Source organism: Bombus vosnesenskii, unplaced genomic scaffold (genome assembly GCF_011952255.1).
Source record: "Bombus vosnesenskii isolate JDL3184/JDL3185 unplaced genomic scaffold, Bvos_JDL3184-5_v1.1 scf7180000016281, whole genome shotgun sequence".
Taxonomy (NCBI): Eukaryota; Metazoa; Arthropoda; class Insecta; order Hymenoptera; family Apidae; genus Bombus; species Bombus vosnesenskii.
In genome coordinates, this window is record NW_022884350.1 from 823,923 (window position 1) to 836,604 (window position 12,682).

The following is a 12,682-nucleotide window of genomic DNA, read 5'->3' on the forward strand; positions in this document are numbered from 1 at the left end:
TATTACGTGGATATAATTAAGCAAAAAATATTACATAAACACGGATCATTGAAAACTCCATTAAAATGTTCTCATAAAAATATGAAATATGGTGGGAACTCTGTTATAAGATAAGAATAGATTTTCAATCAGCATGATAATATTCCATTGCAAAATGTTCACTGTTCTTCTCGATACGAAACTGATAAAACTGATATTACCCCATGATATGAACTGATATTATCCCATAAAGTTCATTTTGATTTAGTTTGTATTAGTTCATAACGTATATTTTTTTCCTTTCTTTTTTTCTTTCAAATTTTTTGCACATAAAAATTCAATAGAACGAAATTACAGGCTAAAGCATTGTTTTCTTTGTTCTGTACTGTTATTATTACTCGCTCGATTTAGTCCATAAAATGTACTGACAAAGTTTGGATATTAAATACTAGGAAAACTGTATTTCTACCTAATTGTATAAAATTTACTATATTAATTGTAATAAATATGTAATAATATCGTAAGAGCTTACGAATTTCAATATGATCGTGGAAATCACAATGATACCATATTATACATCAGCTTCATTAAATTCGGTTAATCACAGTCCTTTATTTCGCAGAAATGTTGTTTATAGTGGAAAACTAATACATGCACGATATATCTGCCTATTATGAAACAATAGTATGATAACGAGATCCTATCTGTATTGCTTGATATTATTCTAGGAATATATCAGTTTGATAATAACGCATATTTTATATTTCTTCGTATTTCGTATTTCAACAGATAGAAACTTCATCGGTTATTTAACGACTTAAGTTCTTGCACAAGATACCCGATATTTGGAACATTTTTCTCATTAACACAATTAGTTGATCGTTTTTCTTAATCTCTTATAAATAAATTACATAATTCCATTTTTAAATACGACGTGTCAGTTGCAAAGGAATAAATTCGTTTCTATTTTCTTATTTCCATATACTCGAGTATCAATGGTCGATGAGAAGCAATAATCTGACTAACGGTCGTAATTGCAGAAACGCGTACGTTGAAACTGCCGTAATAGCCGTGGAATTATTTCATTAAGATGGAGAAGCAAATGATTCTTTGAAGTCAATTCTACGCTAACGATTTCGATAATAATTATGTTTTACGCAAGTTCCTAGCAAATAAGAAGGTTTCTGTTTTGCTTCGGTCGTAATATACAAAGTTCATTGTTTCGAGAAACAGCCGATGACAAATCAGATATTTGGCATCATACGTACTAAAAGTCTCGTTAATACATTTACGATTAGATCCAGAATTATAAAAATGATTGAAAATCAAGAATACGTACAATACGTAACTCGAATGAAATTTGATAGTTGTCGCTAGCTATAGCTACCTATTATAGCTATAGCTGTGGGAAACATAGCTGTTCAGGAAACGAATATAAATTACTTAATCGAGATGATATTGTATATTCCTTTTCGTCTGTGAACCGCATTAAATTTCTCAAAATTAATGGTCAATGGTATTATGGAAATGCGTGTCTACGTTTACGTAAAAAAGAAAAACGTAATATCGAAGTATCGCTGTCTTCTTAATTTATTAGAGGCTTCGAGTGAGAAAATATGGACATCTCCTTTCATCTAAAATATTAAAGTAATTTGGAAAATAATTACCAGTTACAGACCTGTGACGTCAGTTTAGCGTATTCTCAGTCTCACGTGCATATTGGATGTGCGTGCCTATGCGACTAATTTGGCATTGGTTCGTGGAGATACATTCGAACGTCATCCAATGCTGCACAATATACGATTAATGCATATTGATACTCACTCGCATACTCACACGATCGCATAAGAATCATTCTTCGAGGCGAAGCGTCTTGTATTTTTATAGTCTCGGAAGTAGAGAAAGCGTCAGTAAAAAGGTATGCTACTCTCGAGAAAATGACCAGAGAACGATACAGGATAGTTCTGATACAGTGCTGACGCTTCCTTTGTTCTGTTGCTACGCGTCAGGAATCTCAATGGCATTGTAGACCGTGAAAAAATTTCTGACGCACATAAATTCAGGTTGAAATCGGGATTAAAGGAGACGTTATCTGTTGAAAGGAGACGTATCTAAGTGCTGATAAAGCGTGTCTTTTTTTTTTTTTTTTAACAACAACGATAAAATACAATCGAAATATAATTTCGAAGTACCAATATAGCAATATAATAATAACGTTATTTCATTGTATATAATTTTTTAATGAATCACGCTTTTTTGAAGTTTCTTTGTTAATATTGATAATAAATATTATTTTCATTTTGTATCATTTTGTACCACTTTCAAACATTTTTAACTCATTCCAACGAGACTAATACAGATTTTATTGCTGTGTTAGTAAAGTATAGAATCTGAAAGGAGCCTACACTGATACATTTCTATTAAACTGAGGAAATTTGTGTTTTTATGGACTTAGAGAAGTAAAGGTACATATGTAGATAACCAAAGCAAAGTACATCTTCTGACAGTGAGTAGGTGAAACGTTTATTTATTAGTTACCTATTACACTTTATTTATTGTTATTATTTATTACCATACTGTTATAACACTAATCTTACCAGGCCTGGACAAGTGACCGATTTCGAAATTTAATTTAAAATTCTACATTCCTTGTTATTTTTTTTGTACGTCTAGCTTTATGTAAATTCTTATATTATCTGCGAAAACAATTTCTCAATTTTTCATAATATCATCTGCTCAAACAATTTCTCAATTTTTGTTAATATAAGAATTTACATAAAGTTAAACGAACAAAAGAAACAACAAGGAACGTAGAATCTTAAATTAAATTTCGAAACCGGTTCAATAACCGGGCCTGGTAAAATTGGTGTTATAATATGGCAATAAATAATAACAATAAATAAAATGCATAATAAAACGTTTCACCTATTCACTGTCAGAAGATAATATATTATAATAATACCCACTAATATCGCAATCTCGGTAGTTTAACGAATTTAGAAAGAAAGAACTAGCTCTTCACGAAAATTTGATAAGTTACGGGTAACAATTAAATTTGTTATTCTCGCTGCAGTTACAAAGTTGTGTACAAGTGAAATTGAAAAAGTTTCGCACGCAGTTGAAACTTTGTATGCAGGTGACGAGATGAAAAGTTTCGTGTAAATTCTTCATCCATAATACGCGGTAATATGACCGATTTGAGTGGATAGGTTGGTCAGTGAACTAGAAAAATGTGACGTTATTGCGCTGATGGAAGCGCAGAGGCAAGGACGCGTTGGGGTAGATTGCTATGACCTTATTATCCTCGACATGCTGTTACTCGAACAACGACATCTAAACGAGAGAAGAGAGTATGAAACATTCATTCTGAGCGTTGCTCGGAACTCGTTCTTTGTTTTTGTAGTCGTTCGATTGATTATACGCGTGAACATCTTTCCTTGTTTAACCCTTCCTCTTCTGTTTCACGAACACTTGGGATTTTTAGGTGTTTAATAAAATTAATTTTCCCAAATTATTTCAAATAAATTATATAATTATTAAAACGTATATGTTTGAAGCTTCAGTTTTATTCTAATAAATATTAACTAGGATGAAGCAGTTGTATCGGTGCAGAAATTATGTTTCATGATAGTTAGATCATCTCGTCTCTTATTTATGAAGAACAATGTAATAGTCTACTCTCTTTATTTTTTAGGAAATTATTTTTACGAAAAGTTTGTATCTTATTCATCGATGATGTAAATGTAAAATCACCGTGATGAATTGGAATCCGTGTTATATTGAATTCGCTTTATATATCGAAACTTTTCATTACATCGTACGACGACATTTCGAAATTCCTAAAAAGAAAGTAGGAACTAAGCTTCCTTCATTACATACGCCTGTTGTGAGAATCGTTGTTGCAATTAATAATAATAATAATAATAATAAATATTAACTTGAACGTTGATTGCGCATTGTTTATCCAAAACAAACTTGTTCGCAATGTTCCGTGCAAGCAAACATCTCCGGATTATGCGGAACACATTTCCAAGTTTAAAATAAAAAAGTAAAAAACATAGGAATCAAGCAACGGGGTACATGCACGATCTTCCAACGTTTAAAAACATCGAAATTTGTTCTGTGTAAATATTATTTCATTCCTATTCCGTTGATATTTCTCGTGTACAAATATTTTTTGTTCTTCAAATATATAATAATCCATTACGTATGTGCCTTTGTACTGTACATTTAAAACAGTAATATCGTCTATCTTATTTCCATATCATAAAATATAATTTTTCAGTAAGGTAAACGAAGGGAAAAGGAATATCCTGGTAGAAAAATCAAGCTGTTTTGAAGCTTTATTTGCCCGATTTACTAACTCTATTCGTTATTAAAAGAACAAAATATTTAAAAACAAAAGAAGCTAACGACCAAATAAACTGCATTTCTTATAACGCTATATATCTATATAATATATATTATATATATAATATATATATCTGTATAAATATATAGAGCTTGTATTTATATTATTTTAAATTGACCAACAAGGCAAGTTCTAAACATGCATGGTACGTTAGCGGTAAATATTTGCTTTACATTATATAGAGTTGTTAATATTTGTCTTTATAATCTAATAATTTATAATTAATCTCTGTGTTCTAAATATGCATGGTACGTTAGCGATAAATATTTACTTTAAACTATATAAAGTTGTTAATATTTATCTTTATGATCTAATAATTTATAATTAATCTCCGTGTTTATAACACTCGCTTCTTCTCAGGCCATACTATATCCACAGAGAAGTCATTAGTGTTGCGAATGTTTTACTCTATTTTAGAACAATCGACAATGAGCTTCACCTCAACTTTCGAATATTTAAACTACTTAAATCAATTATTTCTACCGTGTTTGTCTGCTTTTTATATTGGATTGAAAGGGAAGTTTTTAGATTTTACTGCAACATCGTTCCAACTAGACAGTTCGTTAGTATTAGGTCGTCCGGAAAGTGCCTTTCTTTCGCAAACGTGTTTTTTACAACAATGCACCTTCGTACAAACGTGAAATCAAGTCTGTGAAATGTCGCGTTGTTTATCTCGACAGAACAAAATGAATCGTACAAACTGGACAAAATAATATAAAACAAAAAACGTTGTGCATCTATTATTTCCTCATAAAACGAAAGAAACTTTTCAGACAACCTGATAGTTATCCTTTTGTTTTTATAATCTTATCCAGTGTTTCGTTAGCTACTACGATCACGAACTTGTTTTGAAAAACCATCTATCTCGCTAATGAAAAGAATTCATTCTCATTTGAAACACCGCTAGAGCATACGTGAATTTTGTTACTCGTAATTAAAGAAATGTTAAAGGATTAAATTGCGAACCTATGGAATATACCGCATATTCGATTGATTTAACGGCATCTGGATTGTAGAGTCATTTAACTGGGAAAAGTTCAGAGTTCAAAGGCAAATGAAGATGTCAACAACGTTTGATCAAGATTATTTCACTTGCAAGTAACAAAGTTTTTGTGACGAACGAATGTGAAACATGATAATTGGACTTGAATTCGCAGAAAATTGAAATGTGCCGAAATGCATATTAATGTGTAAAAATATGTAAAATACCCAATATAGTACGCGTCGTGGCGTTTAATTGGTGAAACAAATCTCTGTCTCACATTTTCAACAGGTTTCATAAAAAATTGAATCTGCATAAACATTCGCAGCCTAATTTTAGTACATCAATTCCGTAAATATTATACAGCAGTGCTCGGTGCGATAAAATTGCAAAACTTTCCACTGAAGCCAATCGACTGCAATATAAATAAAGCATACACTTTCGTTTCTGTGTTCTTGGAAGTATATTTACATTCATTCTAGTCCATTTACATTCAATTCATTCATTTCGAAAACATTAATCGTTCAGTTACTTACACTTTCCAGCGAATTCTCCGCTTTATTTTGTTCGCGAGGAAAAGAAACGCGTATTTTTTATATTTACGCTCATCCCAATCCATTTACATTCAATTCATTCAATTCGAGAATATTAATCGCGTTCAGCCAGTTACACTTACCAGCGAATTCTTCGATTTGTTTTGTTTTGTTTGCGACGAAGAGAAACGGCTATTGTAATCAGTGTTGGGCAAAATTTTATTCGAACGCCAGATAACGAGTAAAAATAAAGAACGAAATTTTATTTCCCACTGACGAACGAATATCCAATCGAACAAGCATTTATCCGAGTAAACATTTTTTCGTATAAGGAATTATTCGTGCAGGAATTTATTTATTTTAATTTAGGAATAAGAATTTAATCGAACGATTTATTTCGATGAGAATCTATTCGCATAGAATTATGATAATTATATATCATGTAGATATTTACGTGTCGCGTGGAGAATGAACATGGTACTGAACGTGATATATTTTCAAGCTACATTATCAAGTTATTGTAACATTGTAATATTGTAACAATATTGGAATAAAAATTTAATCGAACAATTTATTCCGATGAGAATCTATTCGCATAGAATTATATATTACATTTTTTTTATTATTTAATTTGTACTATACAATTTGTCCAGCTGGACATTCGGTAAATTTATATATTACATGTAGATATTTACGTGTCGCGTCAAGAATGAACATGATATTGAACGTGATATATTTTCAAGCTACATCGTCAAGTTATTGTAACATTGTAACAATATTCATAATTAACTTTTTTCAAATGCCAGGTTAGAAAGTTTATCGTTCTTTGTAAATTATTTCTTGGGTAAAATAATACTAAGAATTGTATCCGGTGTCTGTATATACTTGTACAAAGTTAAGCGCGAACAAAAAATGATTCGTATTATTATTCAAAAAATTCTGCAATCGTTATTCGAGTAAATATAGAAAGTTTGTTACGGGAAACAAATAATTATTCCACGAAATAAAATATTCCACCGATATAGATTCATTCAGGTAATTATTTCACATTCGAATTCGAATTCGAATAATACCCAATTCCGATTGTAAGTAGCCTGCGAACCTGTGACTTTTTCCACGTTTAAATGACGTTTCCTGAATTCTGCAATGTCTTTCGTCACGCGTTTCACGCTTGTGTCATGGCTGGAATCGCTTGATAGGGGAAGGATAGCAATAGCAACAGCAACAGCAGTAAGTTCTTTCGTGTGCAACGAACCACTGTCGTGTTTCGTTCCACTCCGTTCCATTCTTTTAAACGGCAAGGAAAAGGTCGCACATCTATTGCCGCATTAGACCCTGGTTATGGTCATTGCGCCAATTCAGTTCGACATCCGTCCACGTCATTCGTTCGCGTGTGGACAGGCACTTCGTTTCGTCGCTAAATAGCCAAGGCAGGATGACGTTTCGACGATGCTGGCCGAATTCAAAAGGGTCATTGACGTTGGACAGATCAATGGTTTCGCCTTGGATCGTAGGCTTCTTAATTCACTCTGAAATCGATCGTTAAACTCGAACACTGTAGGATATATAGAGGAATTATTGTTCTTAGGTCATCGACGTATTTATGTTTATGTAATACGTCGAGAATGACGAGAGACAAGTTACCATGAATAAAAAGGTGTTCTTTCGCGTAGTTAAAGTAGGTAAATAAATTTCGTTTTTGTAACTTCTAAGTAGATTTTATCGTATCGTGTTACGTTGTTTATACAGGGTGGTTGGTGGCACAAGCGGAAAGGGCGTGATTCTACGCAAAAAAAGAAGTCGAAAATATAGAATAAACATTTTTCTTTTAATTTTTTTCTTTTTTTAAATTTTTTTAAAAATCTACAGTGAGACCCGTTATAACGAGACGTGATAAGGTGTACGCGTATCGAACGAAAATTCAAAGTCGATTTTCTCGAAAACAAAGCCTCAAACGAAAAATTTTTATTCTATATTTTCGACATCTTTTTTCGCGTAGAATCACCCCCTTTCCGCTTGTACCACCAGTTACCAACCACCCTGTATATTTGCTTAGGGATGGGAAGAATCGTCACTTGGCAATTAGGTTTTGCCTCTGATCGCGGAGTATTGTTCTTAGATCATCTACACAATTACAACGAATAAAAATTGTCTAATGATTTATTTAATTTTAAGATGTTTTTTCAAGCAGTTCAAGTAGGTAAATAAATTTCGTTTTTGTAACTTCTAAGTAGATTTTATCGTATCATGTCACGTTGTTTAAATATTTGCTTAGGGATGGGAAGAATCGTCACTTGGCAATTAGGTTTTGCCTCTGATCGCGGAGTATTGTTCTTAGATCATCTACACAATTACAACGAATAAAAATTGTTTAATAATTTATTTAATTTTAAGATGTTTTTTCAAGCAGTTCAAGTAGGTAAATAAATTTCGTTTTTGTAACTTTTAAAATTACATATTACAATTACGTACTACATTACATCATTTGTATATTTACTTAATGATGGAAAGGACTATTGCTTCGTAATACGATATTTGAGCTCACTATAATATAGTAATCACTTCGGAATGTAGTGATTTGCTCGTTATTCGATGCAAATTTTCACGTAATCAAGTCATCAGTTACTGTGACGTAACCGCACTCGTGTCTATAACAAAAGCTACATTTCTTTTATTTCAAATTCTAATAGAATTTTAAACCTAGTCATACAGCAGTTATGGGAATGGAGAAAGACTTATCCCAGTCGATATTTTCGTCCACGGCACGTTTTCTTCAAATTATTAATTACTACGAATATTTTTTGTTTTTAACTTCGATACTTTCTCCTTTCTTTAAACGTTTGTAAAGCCTCGGTGAAAGGGACGTACAGATGGGTTTCATGGTTCTTTTGTAAGCGAAAGAAAAAGGTTTGCCTGAGGTTATTTGGCGGTAATGCGTTTCGAGGTTATGGTACATCATTGTGCGTTTCACGGATCGCATGACGATAGTAATTTTCGACTGTTAGGCGACTGTTAGGTTCCACTCTTGAGCGCCTCGTCGAAAAAGCCGAGGAATGAGATAATAGCAAACTCGTCACACCGAATGCTTATTTTCTTATTATCAGTTGTTATTTCATTTTTGGTGTTTTCATCTCTTATTTTTCTGCTTAATCGCTGCTCTAATACCACGAATGGCTCGTAAATATCGTACATTATAATTCGACCGTGGATTTTTATGCACCTGTAGGAAATATTAAAGTGCAAAATTGCACAGGATACACGTGATACAAAAAAATACGTAAAATATTCAAAGTACAACACTGTGTGTAATAGCTGGTAAATAAAACAGTTTTCTACCGAGGTTGTAGTTCTTCGATTATATTCTCCTAAGAAAGGAATTTGTTTGAAAATCCGCAGTCTAATTATAATTTAAGATCGCAGGAAAATGACAATTCTTGTTTATTTCTGTAGTCTAGATTGTCTGTAGTATTAGCTTCAATCTCAATGCGATTATACGGTATATAAATACTGAGATATGTGTAATTTTGTGTGCTACACTAGATTAGTCGCGTAGTAGTGACATACATATACGAGTATGAGTGTATAGGGGTATGTGCGTGCACAGCGTCTCGTAAAACAGAAGAATACAACTGTTCCGTTGGTAGTGTAGTAAAGAAGATGGTGAGACAAAGAGAGCGCTGAGACGCGTGCAAATTCGTATCGACGAATATCTTGTACATCGCATATTAGATAAATTTGAAACTATTTTAATATCAATTCTAAGTGTAATCTAAGTGTTCCTATACGTTTATTTCGGCAATTAAGATCCACACTTCTCAATAATAAAGATATCTTCGAATGATATATTTGACATATTATTGAACGAGTTTGGCAAGAGTCAGCCAATCCATGGCAAGATGCGTCTATATTGAATTTCATGCAGAACGCTTGCTCTTTATTCACCTACGATATACATTTTTCCATTTAATCTGTTTGAAAGTCGTAACAAGAGATCATCTTTTTAAAACACGAGGTTCAAAGTGGTTTCTGTTTTTATCGTTATCAATCATAATATCGTTATAAATCAAAGCATAAAAATCCGCGATCTATTCATCGTTATCGTAGAGAGATCGCTCGCGTCAATTATCGCTCGATTATGTGTAAGTAAAACTCAATGCGATTATCTCTTCGAAGCGTAAGGACCGTTGGGTAAAAGCCAAAGTAGGCGCGTGGATCCGTAGAAGAAATGCGCGTTTACTTGTCGAGTATACCAGCTGGCTGCTGAAGCGAGCAAAACTCTCATAAAAAGAAGACTAAGAAGAAATGACCTCACTAATGAAATAAAATAGTCGAACTCGAAGATGGTATTCCGCTGGGGGTAGCCATCCACATATTATTTAACAATTAAGTTAGAAAAATTCACCAAATGTCCAGCTGGACAAATTGTAAAGTACAAATTAAATAATAATATTAAAAAAAAAAATAACTTGTCGAGTAAAGTAAAGTAAGTTCTATCGCAGATCGATGATGGAGAAAAGGAGTTGAAGTTAGACGAGTTGCTGGGGACGGACACTGCAATGTCCTCACTTGGCATTTTCTCGATATCCAGAGGGTGGAGAGGATAAGTAATCGGTGAATGCGTGTTTCCAGGATAGAGAAAGTCCAACATCTGTACGTACCGGTCGCACCATGTAGCGACAGGTCGTGAGCGTGACGTTCGAGTGCCCGACTAACGGTTCGCTGGCAATAAAATAAAGCGCGGCGCGTTTAAGCGAAGGAAAAAAGCTAATTGCCTGCTAATTCCAAAACATTGCGCGTTGTTGCGTTTTACTTGATTATGAACGGTCGTCGACTGCTTCAACTATCACTAAACACCCGTTGGCTATCGTACGATGCTATCGCTGCGCGGCAGCGACTATCTCAAAAAAAGTCGTTGCGAGACACGCAACGCAAGGTACAGGCGAAAAAGTCGATGTAAATCAGTTGGGGCCGCAGGTGTTTATCAATCGGGGGCTAACGCACGCGGCAAACGTGCGAGCGTGCACACTGCTCCATAGAAATTAGCAGAGGCTAAGTGTATTCGAGCGTATCGGTCCGCTTCACGACGCTCCGATAAATCGCCGACGCTTGCTGCTTGATTATAAAAATATCTAACCCACGCAATAACGGCTGTTGCACCGATACGTGCGTGGACGATATCGGACGGCGACAATGATACGTCATTCGACGCACGTCTACACGTGACGACGAAGCTGGCAGCAACGTAATGGAGGTTGCAGTCAAGGCTGTAGAAAGGCGTTCCTTATTGCATCTTGCGAGCCGTACTAACCGGTCGTCGACCTGCCACGCTGCCGGCTCTTTGTGCAAGGTCATTTTACTTATTGTTAGATTCGTTTTAGTGCGCGCGTATTCTTTCGACCTGTCGTTGCCTTTGTTTCGCGGCCACTCGCGTGACCGAGAGATGAATACGTTCGATGAATCGGGAATTTTGTAATCGGCTGCCTAACAACCCGCCAGCGGATGCGGTTCTACCTCGAAAGCGGAATAATTTTATAATACGCTGATTCAGTCGCGTCGATCTACCGGCGTCGTAGTTTTCTTGTTTCTTTGTTTATCTTTTCGGCGTTTTATCGTTTCATTGCTTTATTGGGTTCGTCGGTGAAATGTCTCTATGGTGGCAAATGAAACTGTAAAATTTATGCTCTATTTTTGTATTTATTAACTTTGCTGTTTAAAGTGTAACATTTTTCCTATATTATGTTTTGCGAAGGTCTTTGGAAATTTCACGTTGCCCTTTTTAATACGAAAGTGATAATTTCGCTTCAGGCGATTATACTTGCAATTTTAATTAACCAAAAATTGAGTACGACAGAGATAATGTGACTCATAAAAGCAAGTAGATGAGAATTAATTATTTTGTACGGTTAATGATTGAATATTCCAAGGATGAATCTTGAATATTCCGCTTTGAACTCGGTTAAGCTTTTCGCTTTAATAATTTCTAGCAAATTGATGTTATGAGAACATAAATATGATAAATATATAAAAATGATTTACAAACAACAAATTGGAAGATTTGTACATTTTTCCACAGTATTTTCAAAGGAAACCTGGAAGAGAGCTTCTAGCCAGCCAGAACGTAGAATTTTGTCTAAAAATCGCATTTAAAAAGTGCGACGCAAGTAATGTCATGGAAATTCAAACTCTGTACAACAATCTCAATCATACTTCAATCAAACTTGGTTAATGCAGATTCTCCTATTGCAGCGCAGCTTAAGAAACTTCATTTTCTCGCTTAATTGCGTTAGCGAGGCTTCGCTGCAGCTTTATCAAGAAACGTTTCCGATTCTAGCGACGCTGTATCTTCTTAAAATATATCTTATCGATTTTATCGTTTCGAAATATCGAATTTCCCCCGTGTCATACTCACGAGAACGAAACTCGAACATTGAAATATCCTGTTCGCTGCTTTACGGTATCGCGAAATGAGAGGAAGGAAAGAAGTTGGGATAAATTTCATCCGAAGTTGCCGGCAACGATAATAGCTGGAACTTTCCGCTATTCGTTGCTTTAATTCGAACCGTTCGAGAAGTTTACGAACACTGAGGAAATTATTCCGCTCGTTGTTCGAAGACCTCCGAGTAACCCTGTTCTGCTAAGTTCAACGAATTTTCTTAGCCGGCTACAAGTCTTGCGAAGAAGCTGCACTCAACTTAATTAGTTTTCCGCCCTTTTGCGTAAGAAAACGTAACGAGGGTTGTCGCGCCGGTGATAACTCCCTTTCACGAAGTCATTAAA

At 34.4% G+C, this 12,682-nt stretch overlaps 1 protein-coding gene across 4 annotated transcripts in view; it reads left to right on the top strand.

The window, feature by feature from the left end:
* Positions 1–12,682, top strand: part of LOC117242933 — a 213,283-nt gene that overhangs the window by 46,358 nt on the left and 154,243 nt on the right. The window lies entirely within an intron of this gene.